The sequence below is a fragment of the Drosophila erecta genome, unplaced genomic scaffold (genome assembly GCF_003286155.1).
Source record: "Drosophila erecta strain 14021-0224.00,06,07 unplaced genomic scaffold, DereRS2 tig00000021-arrow-pilon, whole genome shotgun sequence".
Taxonomy (NCBI): Eukaryota; Metazoa; Arthropoda; class Insecta; order Diptera; family Drosophilidae; genus Drosophila; species Drosophila erecta.
The window spans coordinates 10553426-10570897 of NW_020825198.1; the positions used below are offsets into that span (position 1 = coordinate 10553426).

Below are 17472 nucleotides of genomic sequence, written 5' to 3' on the forward strand. Positions count from 1 at the left end.
TACATTCGAAAGTGAATCTTCTGAGCGTCTTAAAGTATCGAATGGTCTAGAATAGGTACCCCTTCACCCCACAGACAAAATGTATCAAATATTTGTTTAACCCCTAAACGTTAAACTTATAAAAAGGGGTTGAGATCGGATCGCGTCGGACACTTTCCTCGAAGATATAAAACCGTTTCGGATATCCCGCGACCCGAGGAGTTCAACAACCTTTGGATGCATCTTAGAGATACGCGCTCAGCAAGGACCTTCAACCCTTTTTTTGCCTATCGCTGCCTTTCTATCTTGATCCTGGCATTTGCATGGTCGCGTTTAATTGCGAAAATTGTGCAAGGACGAGCAGCCGTTACGCAATTGATAACGGTTCATTTGTTTTTGCGGATTTTATATCCACTTGATTAACGGTAAAGGTACAGGATGGCGTGGCTACAGGATACAGGATACCGCAGCGGAAAACTAAGGGATTATCTTTACAAAACTAAATGAAGCGTTACATTATGAATATGCAGCGGCACATGTTATGTAATTACTTACAATAGGTAGTACAAATTGTTTAAAAACATTTAACTAATTGTTATAGCAAAAAATTATGTAAAGTAAATTTAAAAATTCTTACAATTAGCAAGACATCTTTACAATGGCAATGGTAAATGGACAACAAAAGTGGGAAATAATAGATAGTTCTTATTTATGTAATAAATGAAATTATGTACCTTTATCTAGTAATTTTAAATATTATTTATAAATGGAAAATATTTATCTAATATGATGTGTGTATTGCTAAAATAAATGGAAAACTCATAACAATTTTACTTATTGGCGGGACGAATTCGATTCAAATATGACTGAAGGGTAAAAAGGTCAAATCACCAAATTCGTTCAATAGTTGATCAATTCTAACACCACTGTGCCGCGCTAGCAAAGTTCCGCACCACTTTCTAATGTCCTTCAAATAAAATTATACCGACATTATTTACCACTAGAGGATGAATTCCCAATGTGACCGATTAATCCAATAGATGTCGCTTTGAAGGATGCATAGACAGGATATCACAGATTTTTTTTCTCAACAATTCTGTTTGCGCATTTCTTTGGAAGAAGCAATAAAAAAAAAACCATTTAAAAACAATCGTAAAAAAGTGAACATATCTCCAAAAAAAATATAAATATAAATATCAGATATCATTTTTGACAGCACACATGCAGCACGTTTACTGCTCTTTTAAGTTACAAAAAAAATGATTAAATTTAAAGTCCAAAAGTGTGTAACCCCTGGAGAGGGGATAGACGAATGCGAATCAATTTCCATTTTCCGATGCCCGACACTTTAATGGCAATTTCCTGCAACAGAGAAAACACGCGGCACATAAAATCAATTAATCGGGAGTGATGCAGCAGATTCGCATATTGCAAATTTGTTCAATGCTTATTGGATTTGGCAGTCGGGAGTAAGCAAGGCAAATGAGAATCAATGCGAATTTTCTCCTGCTGTTTCGTCTTCGAACGGAAAGAATCAACGACCACCTGCTGGGCTTTTGTGGGCCATTCATGGGGGCAAATCCAACCGAGAGACGGAATATCTCTGGAGGCACGCACATCAATTATGTTAATTTAAGACAGCAATTACTAAGCAGTTTTTTAATTTAAACTATGCGGTACTGAAAGGATTTATAGTCCCAACAAGCAGGGAATCTAATTTTAAGTAAGAGAATGTCAGCTATGAACGTTAATAATAAATATAAGGCCGAAAAAGGAATATGCCCTTTAGTACCGACAATAACCAAAATCACTGAAATTTTTAGCTGAGATTTCATCCCCCAGGCGTTAAGCGATGTTTTCTATCAGGGCTTCAAGGATCTGGGTACAGTTCCCCTTCAATGGGAACAGTTACACACAATAGAGAAACATAGAAAAATCTGTTCGGCAACAAAACGTAGACTCATACGATTCCCCTCTTTTCACAACGCAAACATCGCCGCTGCTAGTTTCCACTCACAACGAAAACATCGCACATCGACTGAGCAGCCAGCAAAACAATACAAAAAGGGGCGGAGTCTAAAAACCGAGCAAGTGACTCAACACGAACACATCGCAAACATCGCGAGCGAGTGAAATGTGGTATTCATTTCCCCTTTTAGTCGCTGAGTGAGTGGATTTAACTTTTAATGTTACTATGTGTTAGCAAAAACTGTTAATATACGTTTTAATGAAGATATGTAATTAAAGTTAAAGTATTTACATTAAAGTATTTCAGAATTCCGCTTTGTAAATTTGCATGACGTCACTGCTGCTTTGTACGTATTCAAATTTGAAGTTTTCTGACCTAACCGCGACCACCTTTCTGGCTTAATACCCTTAAAACCCAACCCTTAGTTAACCCTTTATTTATCTGCGATTGTAGAACTGGTTTCTCATTATATCGCTATAGGTAGAAAAATTCAGCAGATGATCAATGATCACTGCAATGTTTAGAAAAATATATGTATAAGGCCGCAGGCTACAAATTCACCAGAGTTGTTTTCAATTTTTAACTAGCTCAAGCAGATTTATTGGGTAAATAGGCTTTGGCTCTTTTTATTTAATGTCTTTTACAGTGGAGGGAAAACAGTGATTATCTGCAAGATATTTATTAGGTGCACTTGTATAAAAACTAAATCAATAATTTACTATTATATACCAGAGAACTCTTTTATTTTCGTTTTGGGTAATAAATACCAATAAATAATAATTTTCTTGTGAATAAACCACTGGCTTAATTGTTACCGACACTTTTTTAAGAACAACTGTTCCGCAACATAAAAACTCTTTAAATAGTTAATTGCAGTAGTTTAATGCTTTTAAGTAAAGTTTTACATTATTCACATATTAGATCACATCCTATTCGAAACTCATTTTAAAAGGCGTCCACTGTACAAGGACATTAACCCAACCCACCTATTGTGCATCTGCCTGGCACTTAGTCGCTTCCTGTGGCACTTTGCATCCCCCTGCTGCACCCCCAACGGGAATGTCAACCCTTGCCTCTAACCCTTTAAACGTTTGACACTTCCTCGCTGACCACACTCTCCGGCACTCACACACACACACACACACACACACGCACACAGCGACGATTTGAACCATCATGAGTGCTCTTCAGGCCATGACGCACTTTTCCAAGGGACTCGCGACTCGGAGTCCTGCTTCTGTTGTGCGTGACGCATTTTGTGTTATTGTTTTTCGCGTTTTGGTGTTTTGGAAGTGGCTACCAACCAACCCCCCGCAAAAACAAAACTCTCTCGTTCAACCCATTATAATGAAATCCCTTGGCCTCAACCCTTTGCGCCTAACCAATTTGAATTTGAACAAGTTTTGAGCGGCGAAGGGAGAATTATGGCACGCAGCTTTCGGCCTCTGTCTTGTTGTAGTCCTCCAAAAATTGATGCCAACTTTCCACATTTTTAGCGACAGTTTGCCCGCGTCCTCCGCCTTGAACAGTGAGAGAAAAGCCGAGACAACTGAGTGGAAATCGGCCAGAGAAAACCAGCAAAATAAATGGGAAAGAGTGCTGGGGAAAAAAAGGGTTTTTCCTGGATGAAAGTATAAATTTTCCCTAATTCTCGATTCCCTTGTGCGTTTGTGTGCCTCCTTGAGAGTTTCAATTTTTATGGAAATCAGTGTAATGCCATTTCGGTGGAAAAAGGACAATTGATAATGAGTCATTCGAACGGAATTCGAATGGCATTTCAGTGGCAAAGGGCCAAAAGGCAAATTAAGTGCTCGCATTGATGCTTAATTAAGAACTGGGAATTTTTATGGCTTTCGCAAGGAATTTAAGAGGTGAGTGGTGAGGAGAGCGGAAAATTGATTTAAAATGTATTTCTACGGAATATAAACACTTTTACGCATAAAATCAATATTCCCATGCACAACATGAATACAAATTTAATTTGGCATTACGTTTAAAATAAATTAGCTATAAAATATCCACTAATTCTCTCAGCATAAAATCCAAATCCACATAATAATATTTCTAATTGAATAATAAATGCCGCATACTAAATGAAGCCTGCGGCCAAAACGGGCCCTTTGAACCCAGTGTAAAATAACTCTAAAACTAATTTAAACGAAAAACTAATTTTAATGGCATTTTAATGAGCCGCAAAATAAGCGTTCAATTTCGACCAGAATCAATTAACTTAATTAAATACATTTTATGCATTTATTTATACGTTTCCATTATAAAGCGATTTTAATTGCCGCCAAAAACTATTCGGATTTGATAGGCCGGATAATTATTACGTTTTTGGGTGTGTCCCTGTGGAATGGCACCCTCGTTAAAGATGTGTCACACAAAAAGTTTAAATAAAACAATTCGATTAAAATCATATGAGCAAGCTTAGATTAAATGGGCTAGGTTTGGCAGACAGTTTATTTTAGTAGTTTGTCGCCTTTACGGCTTGATAAAAAAAGTGGTATGGGGTTGTTGAACTCTGTGGTCGATTTAATTATAATCAGCTGTCGTGACTTTTGTGTTTCTTATTTGGTATGTTTAAAAAGAGCAAAGAAAAATAAAAACTATAATACAATCTATACAAAAACTGATAATTTTGTTATATTTTATAAGAAAAATATGTTTCTGTTGGCAACCAACATTTCGAAATAAATATCTTAGAAAAAATACTTAGTATATATACATTTTGATATTCTGACATACATATTCTGACTCATTCTTAAATTTGAGATTATTTTGATTGCAATACAAAAATGGTTATGCTTTTAAAAAATCATGATTTTCATAACTAGTTAATAGCTGATGGCTGTTTATTTGCTACTTCCTGTAACTCACTTATAGATTTCTTGTAAATTGTACCCCAACCATCCCATTTAATTTTCTATTACCTCTGAGTCAATAACGTTTTCAAAATGGCAGCAAGATGAAGGCGGTATCTGTGACGAAGGAACTGCAAAAAGCCGCAAAACTGCATCTGCCGATATTAGGGGGTTGGGTTTTTGTTTTTTTGTTTCAAGAGAACTCTATACATATATGTATATATGGAAGTCTATGCGAGGGGTTGCAATTACAAAATACTGCGAAACACTTCCACTCAGTACTGAGTTTAATTATAGCGCGCGACTAGCGAAAAAAAACTCAGCGAGCCGTTAATAAGCATTTAATTACTCATTCTGAGTGGCAAAGTGCGCGCGTATGGGTGCCCCTTTGAGTGTTTGCGTGTGTGTGTGTATCTGTGTGGGGGTACTTGTGTGCTGGTGTGCGCCCGCTGCCATCTGTGTGAGTGAGAGCTCTCTCTCTCTCTGTTTCGCTCCCTCTGACTCTCTCTCTCTCTGTGGGTGATTCTGCTGGCGTTCTGCCAGCGTTTCGACTTTACCTTCGCGCAGACGCTCGTCTTGAAAAGGGGGCGGAGTTTTTTTTTCCCGCACACTTTCTTGCTGCCGCGACAGCCACCCACCACCCACTCACCGCCCCACGCACCACCCCCCGGCAGCCGCCCCCTACCACCCACTTACTTAGTTCGTCTCTCTGCGTTGCCAAGGCAAATAATATTAAAACGACTGGGGAAAAAATGCAACAAAAATTAAGGAGGGGGAGAAAAAAGTTGGAAAAACCTCCCGAGTACATTTTCATGTACAATTTTTTTCTCTATCGGTCTCTCTCTCACTCCCTCTCTCTCTCGCTCTCTCTGTCTCTCGCCCTCCCTCTATCTCGCTTGGCAAATTGTGGCCATATTGGATTTTTAGCACTTTTTTTTCCGCTGCCGCCGCCTTGGCCGGCTCTTCTTCTTCTTCTTGGCCAAATGCCGGCGGTTCTGTGGGCCGTATATTCACCCTCATTTTTCAGGGTGGCTCAAATGTTGATTTCTCTATTTTCCTTGTTGCCCATTTTTTTGGTGTTTTTTTTTTTGTTTTTGCGCGCACATAAATTGTATATAAAATAGGGGGTGGCATGGGCTGTTTTGGGCGAAGGGTGGGTGGTTGGTATTGGTGAGTTTTGTTGCTAGGTAAATTTTTTTCACTGCCGCTTTGATTTACTTGTATTTCGGCTCAACATTTCAACTCAAAAAGTAAGCGGAAAAAATGTGCTGAGGCTTTGAACGTCTTTGTTATTCACTCAAAACAAAGCTAAAAAGCTATATCTAAGCCAAAAGATAATGCAGATAGAAATCAGCGTTATTAAAAGGTCTAAAATTTTATACCTATATTATATCTATAAAATATATAGAATATAGAATATATATAGAATATAGAGTATATATAAATAGAATATAGAATATATATATGCAATATATAGAATATATAATGTTAAATATGTTATGATTTTGGCTTTTGCTTTGAATAAATTTAAACTAATAGTAATGACAAATCGAAAGTGATAGCGTTCTACAAATTGTAATGTGCAATCATGAAATATACTTTAAAAACGTTAAAAGTAACCGTGGACCATGAAACATCATACTCGCTACTTTGACTCAAAAAGTAACTCCATTTGAAGCGGGGTAAAAACTATAGGAATATCTCTGAAAATCGGAGAGCACTTCCCCGCTTTTTGATATTTTTTTTTTTAGCTTGAGCGCAAATCGCGGTTCATTAGAAAAAATTGCAAAGGGCAGCGCAGTCGGCGTTCTGCGGTTGATGGCTGCTGCTCCATTTTTATTTCCAACTCCCTTTTAATTTGCATACGTATGAGTGTATGTGTATATAAATATATATATATACATAGGTATATTTCCCGCTGATTTTAATTTATTTTTTAGTTGTTTTTTGCGTGTTTCTGCCACGGCCACGGCCAATGCCACCCCCTTTTTTTCGGATGAGAAATGGGAAAACATTGGTGATTTTCAGCCGGGACAGGCTCCGTGGTTCATCCTGCCAGTCGGCCTTGTGCAGTTACCCGCCAGCAGCCGATGTCGCCAGTTGCCAGTTGCCAGTTGCCAGTGGCCAGTAACCAGTTGCCAGTTGCCACGAATAAATCTTAGTCATCAGCAGCAGACTGGCCAAGATCAGACGTACACACATAACTCGGTCTAAAAGCCAGAATCCAGTTGTTGCTATTGCTATTGCAGTTGCAGTTGCAGTTGCTGCCTGGTGACACTTGCAGACTTTTCTGCAACGGAACCACGACGACGAGACGGCCAGCAAACTTGCAGAGAGCTGCATTGATTTATGGCGCAAATTTTATTGTCTGGCCAGCCGGGAACTGGAACTGGAACTGGCCTGGAACTCCGACTAACCGACCGACCGACCAGCCAGTTTGCTAGTTGGTGGCTCCCAACTTGTTAGCCACTAACTGTAAAGCCTCGAAAGTGCCTTAGTGTTGGTGAATCGTGCGCGTGTCATGTGACATTGACTTTTAGTCGGTTGAAGTTTTCCCCCATACACCCCATACACCCCATTTACCACATCACATCCATATCCCAGCTATATGTATGTACCAACGGTGTACAACTTTGTGTATAAATTATATTATAAAACTGAAACATAAATTGCAACTTAACAAACTGTAACAACTTTCGCTTTGGACCGCAAAAAGAGAACCACGCTCTGGACAAAGTTTGCCGTGCATTTGTTGGGTCAACACAACAAGTAAGTTTTAAGCGACACGTTTATTTCTGGCAAATTGTTAAGTAAACAGAATGCTTTTTATTTCTCAACTTGGGCACAACATTTTTCATTTCTGTTTAATTAATACATATGAAAGACTTCATTCAGTTGGCTCTTTACACAAAAGCTGCAGCTTGTTAATAAAAAAACGTATTAAATAAATTAGACACTTTTTCAAAGTTTTAGTTGAAAACTAACTTTGCTACTTTGCTTTCTAATTTAATTATTTAACTGATTTGAACACATATTGATAACAAAATCTAATTATTACAAATTTATTTTTTTACCTTACTTCACACAAAATACAATTAAACCAATTAACTACGTAAGCTTATTGCATTATATATGAAATCTAATCTCCGCTTATAACATGTGCACTTATATATATCAATAACACAAAAATTTATTTATGTCGATGGAACGAAATCATTTCCATTTAGATTGGAATTATTTTAATTAAATCTAGATGGCATTTATGGTTCATGAATGCTGTTTAATTGAATATAGAATAGCACTTAATTGACAAACGCGTAATAATTGTTCCCATTACGAATTTCCATTTACATGAGTGTATGCAAAAAGCATTTTAAAATACTGCTTAAAAGAGCTCATATTAATACATAAATCCGCGCGTTTTTCTCTTCACATCTTAATGGGAAAACATACGAATCCAGTTGCAAATGCACCTGTATGCCATTAAATAAATAATGAAAAGCAACAAAAATCGGCGAAATCAGTGGCATTTTTAACGCTTCCACTAACTGAACAGCAGTGAATGCAATCTCTTTTTATACCTCTTCCTTGTTTTTCAGTTTTTATTTTTTATGCCAGCTTGTCTCTCACGACTATCGAATTAAAATTTCCGCTGCTTCAATATTGATATTTCATCAGCAGCGCGAAGAGGTTTTTCTTTTCCTTTTTTTTTTTTTAACAATACGTAGTACGTACATTTATATGTATCGGATCGGCGCACACCAAAAGATATATATGCACTGTACACACGGGCTGAAGTGAAGTGAAGTTGGTAAAGCGCATTACGGTTTTAAGCTGGCAGCCGCTTATCAAGGACCACTTAAACAACCGCCGACCCACTGCAAGAATTTCACATTCACATTCGCATTCGCATTTACATTCACATTCACATCCACATCATTCGGCATCCGCCTCTTTCATCCTTTCCTCAGCTATTGTCAGTGGTAATTTTCACTGAGAGAAAATATGGCACATTGGCTGGAATCACAGTATATAAATTACTGAAGATGGAAGCTCTTTTTAAATAAGTTATATTTCAAATTAGTTTGAAAAACATTCCAAATTATATTATAGTTTTTTGAAGCTCGAATCCCCCGAAAAATTGAATATTTCTCCCAGTGTTACTGCGGTTGACTTGGGTGGAAAAAGTAGGGGGGATATGGAGTGCACTGAAGTGCAGATTGGCAGCTTCATCGCTGTTGATTCAGAACTGGACTGACGGGAACCGAAAAACCCACTCCCAGTCTCATCATTAAAAACAACCGAAAATAAGAAGACAACGAACAATTTCGTACACAAACAGCAGCGGCAGCAACAAAAACCAACCCAAATAATAGCAAGTGAAATGTGTTTTCATGTACACACACACACAAATATCCATATGTATATATTTTTATAAAGGCGGTTCTCGAGGGGGTAAAATAAGGCTTACACGTGTCTGGGCGTTGCTGCATCCCATATACTATATATCTGTATCTGCATCTTTCGCAGGCGCTGCATGTGGGGATACATGTGGCCAAAAGGTGACCCAAATTGAGAAACTCATGTAGGAGAGGCACAAAATTAATTGAAACTTTCCCAAACTCGGGTTCTTGTTTGCCGTTGCTGCAAAAAAAATCGCAGAAATATATTTGAAGAGTTTTTGAATTCTTCTGGTTAATGTCCCCCACTGCGTTTAATTAGTTAGGCTTATCCTGAGAAAACTTAGTTGGCAAAGAAAGCATACAAATAATCCTTGTTTTTCGGCTTAAAACTTTTGCCATTAGTGGTAAATACTCTAATGTGCCTTATTCTTAAATCTGTCCTTACCAACTTTAAGACCCACCACCCACTGTTCAACCCCAACTACCCAACTACCACTTTGTAAAACAAAAAAAAAAACGAAAAGCGCCAGACAATCCTTTCTTTTTCCCATACTTTTTGCCTCGGACTTTTAACCAACGCTTCATCAGCACACTTTTATCCTTTTCCTTTGCTCTCTCCCGTACCTTTTGCTGTGTGCCAGTCCAGCAATCCTTTTACCCCCGCATCTTTGGGATTCGTTTTTAATTTTCAGCTGATTTTTTGATTAATGCTTAAACGTTTGCTCCTTTTACCGCTGGACTCATCGGGAGCCCTCCATTTTATGCAAATCTCTAGGCACTTTAATTAGAAAAAAACGGGCAAATGTCTTTTTAGATGAAAAGCGGGTGGTGTGAGGGGGAAAAATGCCGTTCACTTCCAAGTTTTCCTCATTATGCTCGCTTTTTGTGTTTGTCATTTATAAATTGGAAAAGTTTGCTTAAGCAAATTATGCCATTTTTTCCCCAGTCGCCCTCTCCAAAATAAAAAGCAATGTCCAAAGAAGAACCCTTTTGGCAAAAAGTAACCCCAGATTGCCAAGAGCTCCCTTTTCGCTCAGCTGACGTTTTCTCAAAACAAACGTCACATGGTCTTGCTTCCTTTTTGATTTCTTTTTTTTATTTTTATAATTTTTTTATCCCCATTCAGATTTGTGGCTAAAGATCCCTCATTGAGGTAGGACCGCGACCACTACGATTCGAGTTAAAGGTTCTCAAGGTTCGCGTCTTCAGGTTCCCAACAAGCTGGTGACGACTTTGCATCCGCCTTTGCCTCTTTGCTGCCCTTTTTTTCCCCCCCGGTGCATTCAACTTTATGTCTTTGATTTATTGCTGGCCGCCTTTGGCTTCCTTTCTCGGGGGATCGGTATTGGGTTTGGAATCGGTATCCGAACGAATCAGAATCTGAATCTTGAAGCGATGCCCGATTGCGAGTCTGAATGAAAGCGAAACAATGCCCCCTTCTCATCGTTTATCCTGTTGTTATCGGGTGACCCTGCTTAATGTAGGTCTATAGGCTACTACCTCATGGCACTTTCGGTTTTTATCCGTCGAGCAGCAGAGTTCTGTGATTCCTGCTTTTGCTGCTGCTTCACCCCTTCTGTTCTTTTCGTTTCGTTTCGTTTCGTTTTTTGCTGCCTTCTTCCTCTTACCACCGTCTGTGAACTGTGATGTAATAAATACGCAGCGATCCCTAAAACCCGATCCGTATCTGTGTATCTGCATCTGTCTCTTTGTTCGCATCCGAATGGAACATGTGCTTGCGCCCCTCTTTGGCCATAAATTGCCGTTGAGTTGAGGGAAAATCCCTGTTGATTAGTGGGAAAAATCGAAATGCCCACCGTTGAGCGGCAAAGAATAGAATTCCTAGCCGTACTTTGCGGTCATCTGGGCGCAGAGATTATGTCATAAAGATAAAAGGGCACAGCAAGTGTTGCCTTTGTGACCCGAGGTGTGTGCATCGTAATTAGCTCGGGTTTTTTTTTTCTTTTTCTTCTCAGGTGAGAGGGCGTCTTCCTGCTCCTCAGGAGATGTCAGTCATTGAGGATTATTCGTTATGGGATCTTGCCTGCTGTGCAATAAGAGCAATTACGGGCTTGTTATAAGAATCTCTAACAAGCAACTTCAAATTAAATATACAACGAAGTAATTCAAATAATTTAATTAAAACCCACTTGAAGTTACTAATAATAGGTGCTGTGTTTACATTATAGCTTTTGCCAGATATTTATTTCAAATATGTTAATTTCAATATTGCACCTTGATAGACTCATCTGACATGCATTTGCAGCCATGATAGCCGCGCAAATTGTTCGCCTAATGGTTGCATCACCGAAACAAGAACAACACCCACAATTAGCGGCTGAACAAAAACAATGCAATTGACTGTGAGAAAATACAAAGACTCAAGGCGGAAAAGAACTCACTCAAGTCGTTTGTTTCCTCGCCCACTTTTCCCTTTTGGCCCCGTCATGCGCAAGAGTTTTGAGTTTTGAGCCAAGAGTTCTGGGCCTTCTGAGTGCTGCGTTGAGTCGTCGTCCGTTGTAAAATGTCACGTTCGATCACTGAAGTTGCCCCGCCCCCGCTTCCGCTCCCTTCGCCCGCCCATCTGGGGGCCAACTAATGCATATGCCAAAGCGGGCACGTAGGCGCATCAAAAGGAAATGTCAGTCAGGCGACAAGCCCACAAACGGCAAAAGCGACACGGCCAACATCACACCGCGAAAAAAAACGCAGTCCATATTCGGTATTTTTCTTATCAATCCGCTGGCTTCAAGCCCTTGTAAAAAAACCCGTCGGGATTCGGACAAACATAGCACAGAGAGAGAAAAAAAAAGCCTAACTGTGGCAAATTGTTTCAAAAATTGTAAATTTATAACATATAAATTACAATAAAAAATCTATTCAGAAAGGTAAAACATTTTTATTTAAATATGCACACCTTTATTTATAACGTATCAATTGGGTATGCAACATAATCAAATCATTCATCATATGGTGTCATATTTTGCTCAGTGCACTCAGCCAACAACAACAGCTGAGCTTTGGATTCTAGGTTCTCAGCGGTAATCCTTTGGCGAAACACGTGCAAGCCCACACACAGATACACAGATACCGTGCCAAACTCACAGATACAAAAACTCACGGATACGAATACTACAAGCGAGTGTGGTGGGTTCTCGGTCTTGTGGTGGGCTACAAAGCCACAAAAGCACACCAGCAACATGTTGACTGCAGCTGCTGCAGCAAATGCATTTCGCAAACACACTTACAGTAGTGGCAGTACGTAGAAAGAGAGGTGCATATGGGGTCAGAGGGAGAGGGCAAGTGCATACACACATATACAAATATATATGTATATATTAATATGTGCGATTTTACGACTTTTTCTTCTGCCTACCAAAAGTTGCCGTCGACGCCGACGTTGCGATTGTTGCTGCGGTGCGAGTGGCTTTTTTAGCCGCCAGTTGCCAATTGCCGCATTCGCTATTCGGCTTTGAAGCCGCTCGGGTTGCCAAAAGAACAGTTAGCCAGCAATTCTCCGGAGAATCGAATGGAAACGATTCTTCTGGGAAACGAACTCGTGACCGCCCACGTGTGCCACGTTCTACTCAAACTTATAATAACTTTATCACCATTTATGTGTTTTTTCTGTGCGCCAAAGAGCCGAACGTTTTGAGTTGCAGAGAAAATTAGTTGTTCGCCAGTATTAGCTTAAACTTTTTCCGGCAGTGTACTTGAGTGCTTGTGTTTGTGCCACCGAGTGTCTGTGTGATTGCCAATGTTTTTTTGGCTTGCAATTTCTTGGTGAGTTGTGGTTTTTTAATTAAAATTTGCTCGAGATAAGTTTTTATGAAAAATCGTTTTATGCGGGGTTAAGTGTTATAAAAATACCAGTTTGTTGTTAAACAAATATAATAAAACTTAAAGAATCATTTGGGAATTCTAAAGAGCGAGTTTTAGAATTAGAATATTATGTCGGAATCAAATACCTGCGATCTTTTATTTCTTCGAAATTAAAAATTAAAATAAAAAAATTTAAGGCACATAGGATTAACTATTTAATCAGTCAAGTAGAAAACAATTTACCTGGCAAAACCAAAAGGGTGGAGTAAGAAAAACAGACTCCTAGCAGATGACAGTTCTTCCGGCTGCCTTTCTTATTTCTGAAAAAAGAAGAAAATAAGACTTGGCTCCAGAAAGTCACATACTCGCATCTACGGGCTTACAAACTATAATCGCCAGTTTCCTCTTGGCCAAGTCAAGACGAGGCTTCCTGCTCGACGGCAGCAACTGCAATACAGAGAAAAAAATAAGTCAGTTAAATGCTGTAAGCGATTATATGGATATTAAATACTAGTTTATAAATGTTTTCAAATATAGTTTTATTCGAGCAAATGAAAACAATTAAATAAGATGTGACCTATCCCCTTTCAATGTCGCTCACTGACATTTTTCAGCAGCTTACACATTGCAAGTTTTTGCAGACTGTCTAATATAATTTCGCCCTGGAATATCTCAACTAAGTCAACTAAGGGGAAACGAAGAAGAGTGGCTCATCAAGATGCCAGAGTCAAGTTAGAAAAGCAAAATGTTTGCTTGCAGATCGGGGCCACACTGGCGAGACTACTTATAGAGTAGAGACCATTAAAAAAAAGAGTCAGGAAAAACGGGCCAAAAGGGATAAGCCGGAAAGCAACACGGAACCCAAATTAATACAATAATTGAAGCCAATTTAGTGTAATTTTCTTCAATTTCATTGTTGTTGTTGCTGTTGGTATTCGCTGGCCGTCTATCCACTGAGTTTGCCAACTATTATCGCATTTGTTTGCCATTTGCCAAGAACCCTTCTCCACCGCTATTGCCCCTAATCCACCTGGAAGTTGATTTTGATCCCCCCTCTGGGCAAGCCTAGTCCATACATAGTACATACGTATTGTACCTATACTTTTGTTCAACTTTGCAAACTGACCGACCGACCGACCGACCGACCGACCGACGACCACACCCCGAGAAACCAGGTTTGATTAGTTTGGGTCACAAGCGCTGGTTGGCTAATTAAATTAAAAGCCCGACAAGCTGCGACTCTTTTTAGATCGGGTGAAAGTGTGGCTTACCTTTCACTCACTACTCAGCGCTCTTCGCGCATTAACAGATTAACAAAGTTAGATTAGCCATCTGCCCAGTCGTTAAAGAGCAAAGCCCCGCCCGAAGTTGAAGCTTAAAGTTTTTCCCAAGTTGTTGACCGGGCCATGAAAATCAAACATCAAATTTATGGCCCAAGTTATGGGCCCGCGAGTCGTTAACAGTTCGGCGTTTTGTTTAAAACTATGAAAAATTCCATGCATCATGTAGAGGAACTGGGGAGTATCTGGTCATAAAATATAAATAAAAGTTGACCTACGAGATTTGGTTTCGCCGTAAAGCCCGGCAATAATAGAGATGCATGTATTTTTTCCTTTTCGTTATTTATGGGAGTTGATTTTCATCGGGATTTTAGCCTGGCAAAAAAAATAATTGTCGTTTAATTAAAACACAGGATACATCAACTTTGCCGTACCCCCAGCAGCATTTCTATGTTTTGGTGGAATTAAAAACCCTTGCCCCAAAAGAAAGCATGCGAAAAATACCCGAAAAAGCCGAAATGCACAAAATCTCCGGATCATTTTATATACATATATATTTATTTTTTTTCGGCTTAACTTTTTGCCGTTTGCTTGTTGTTTGTCGTTGCTGTTGTAAATTGTAATTTGAAAAACATCACCGCAAACTGTCAAAATGCTCTGACATTTACAAATTATTTTGCTGGCAGCGAACTGGTCCGATGGCGGAGCACCACCACTGCACCACCACACCATCGCACCACCGCAGTAGCTCCACCATGCCGCACCACTCTGCACCACATCAGCGATTTGACGCTTTGAAATGCGAAATGGAAGCGGTCGCCGTTAATTTGCGTCAACGGGCTAATAAAGTTTTGGCATTTGTGTGTTTATACCTCTTTTTCTCTCGTTTTTCACTACGCTATGCTATGCTTTTTCTTTTTATTTTTCAATTCTGATTTTGGCATTTGGCAAACACGACAAAGTTGCTCTAGCTACTATATCTGTTTCTATTTGATTGGCCGTCTCTGCACTTTGTACACTAGAAAAGACAACGTTGATTGAGTTAATGATTCATATTAACTGCTTGCTAGTTTTTCTAGTTGTGCATTAAAACATTTAATTGCAAATATTCTCTGTTACATTCAATAACAATGAGCCAATAAAGGCAAAGGCTTTTACTGAATTGATACAATTTTGTTTTATGCTTTTACTCTCCACATTTTGAGATCTTTTTCTAGGTGAAGTTATAGTTTTTGCTGTTGGCCAACCAATTGGGCCAGGCGATTGATACGAGACCTAGTGCTCGTGGAGTGACTAACCCAAGCTGACATTTTAATACCAACAACATCCAGCCAGGGAGCCGAACTTCCGTTCTGCTGGCTATAACCCCCATTCCTTTCTAGCCGCCGTTAATTGCATTTGATTGAGCACCTGAGCTGTGCAACAGAGTATCAATGAACTCGAGAGCTCGTTTCTTTACTACTCTTTTGTTTTTTCCCAGTGCCGCGGGCTATGCAACCGAATAAGTGAGGATCCGCTCAGTGCAAGGTGCAAATTCCCAAGCCCAGATTGCCGCAGCATCGTAGAGGAGTAGTAACCACTAGTACCTGTAACCAGTAACCAGTAACCAGTAACCATCCAGCTCACCTGCCACTTTCTTACCCTCCCCACCTGTGTGTGAGATACTGTGGAAAAATGGCTTTATGGTCTGTGCCCCGAGGCTGCGTGTCTAGGAGTGGCCGGTGCCTAATAGCTGAGGAATATCTGGTAGTTTGGATGGAAGGTAGTCGCCGGGGGTGCGGAGAGTGGTGGGGGGGAGGGGTAACCCTAAACCAGACAGGGGAAAAATGAATTATGATTTGACGGTAGGCATTTAATGGATGGCCATGGATCTTTGACTGCGACTTTGACTACACCACGAATTCTCCAAGCATTCTCGTTTGGCGCCAACACATATTGACAGCTGCCGGTGGTTAGGGTATCTTCCTTTTTTCCTTTTGGTTTTTTGTTTTAATTTTCGTTGTGTATGTGTGTGAAGTTATTTCGGCGGACAGGTGAATGCTGTTCAGTTAGAATGCCAAGCGGATCGTATCTGTGGCCCATTGTCTTCTAATTGAATTGAATTTCCCTGCGCTGCTTAAAAGGTGCCATTGAAAAGCATTCCAAATTGGAGCATGACAAGTTTCGGTCGATTGATGGATTGCCGTTGCCTTGCGGTTTAACTCCAAACTCTGACGGTTGATGGATAGTGAAAGGATAGTTAGGGATCGTTGGGAAAGGGCCCAAATGGAACCCTCATATCTCGTGGTTTTATCTTTCCGAGCTTGGTCGCTGTGAAAGGGTGCTGCTTTCCATTCATTTAAATGTTTTCAAATTTCTATGCTAAGTACTACGACTTTTCGACTGAGAAATTAATTTAAAAGCTGGTATCTATTACTTTTAACTCTGTTGAAGAAAACCTTTTGAATTTATTAAATAGCTGCCAAACTTTAAGGTCGCAGAGTATGTTTTGCTACCCTTTCCACATTATTTGTGCCAAATGCGTATTCTACCTCGTTTTCCCTACCCAACTGTATCTTTAACTGCTGAAGATAGTATCTCCCGCTCCACTCCGCATCTTAAACTGTATCTCGACTGCTCGCCGCAGCCCAATTAGCCCCGTTTGCCGTCGAGGGGCATCCTTAAGACGTGCCAGCCTCCTTGGGGCAAAACTGGGACTTGTGGCACTTTGTCCAGGCAACCCACACAATTGACAAACTGTGTGATGGGCGTTGTGATGCCAAGTTGGGCCAACTACAGGCGGCCAAAGGCGGCCAACTGGGGGCAACCGCAGCGGAAACTATACTGCTGAAACAACCGCCCACCGGCAAAACAACTTTGGCCAGAGAAAACAATGCCAATGCATAAATTTCAAGAACAACAACCCAAACACGGCAACATTATATTATTTTTTTTTTTTGGCCGCAGAAGAAGATGCGGTGCAGAGCGAAAAACTCATTAGGCCCAGCGCCTACGAAACATGAATGCAATAATATTCAACAAAATTACGAGGCTAATAACATTAATTCATACGAAAAGGGCGGGTAGGGGTAGACAGTTGGTAGGACTAACCTTTATGCAATTTTTTATCTATGAGATATACGCACTGCGTAAAAGTTCATTATAATAAAGAATGC

At 39.8% G+C, this 17472-nt stretch overlaps 1 long non-coding RNA gene across 1 annotated transcript in view; it reads left to right on the forward strand.

Moving 5' to 3' along the window:
* The first annotated feature begins 3342 nt into the window (after positions 1–3342).
* The window catches only part of LOC113563898, a 36176-nt gene continuing 22046 nt past the window's right edge, over positions 3343–17472 (forward strand). Inside the window, exon 1 of the long non-coding RNA XR_003407676.1 lies at positions 3343–3819. This is a non-coding gene — a long non-coding RNA (uncharacterized LOC113563898). The remainder of the gene's footprint in view (positions 3820–17472) is intronic.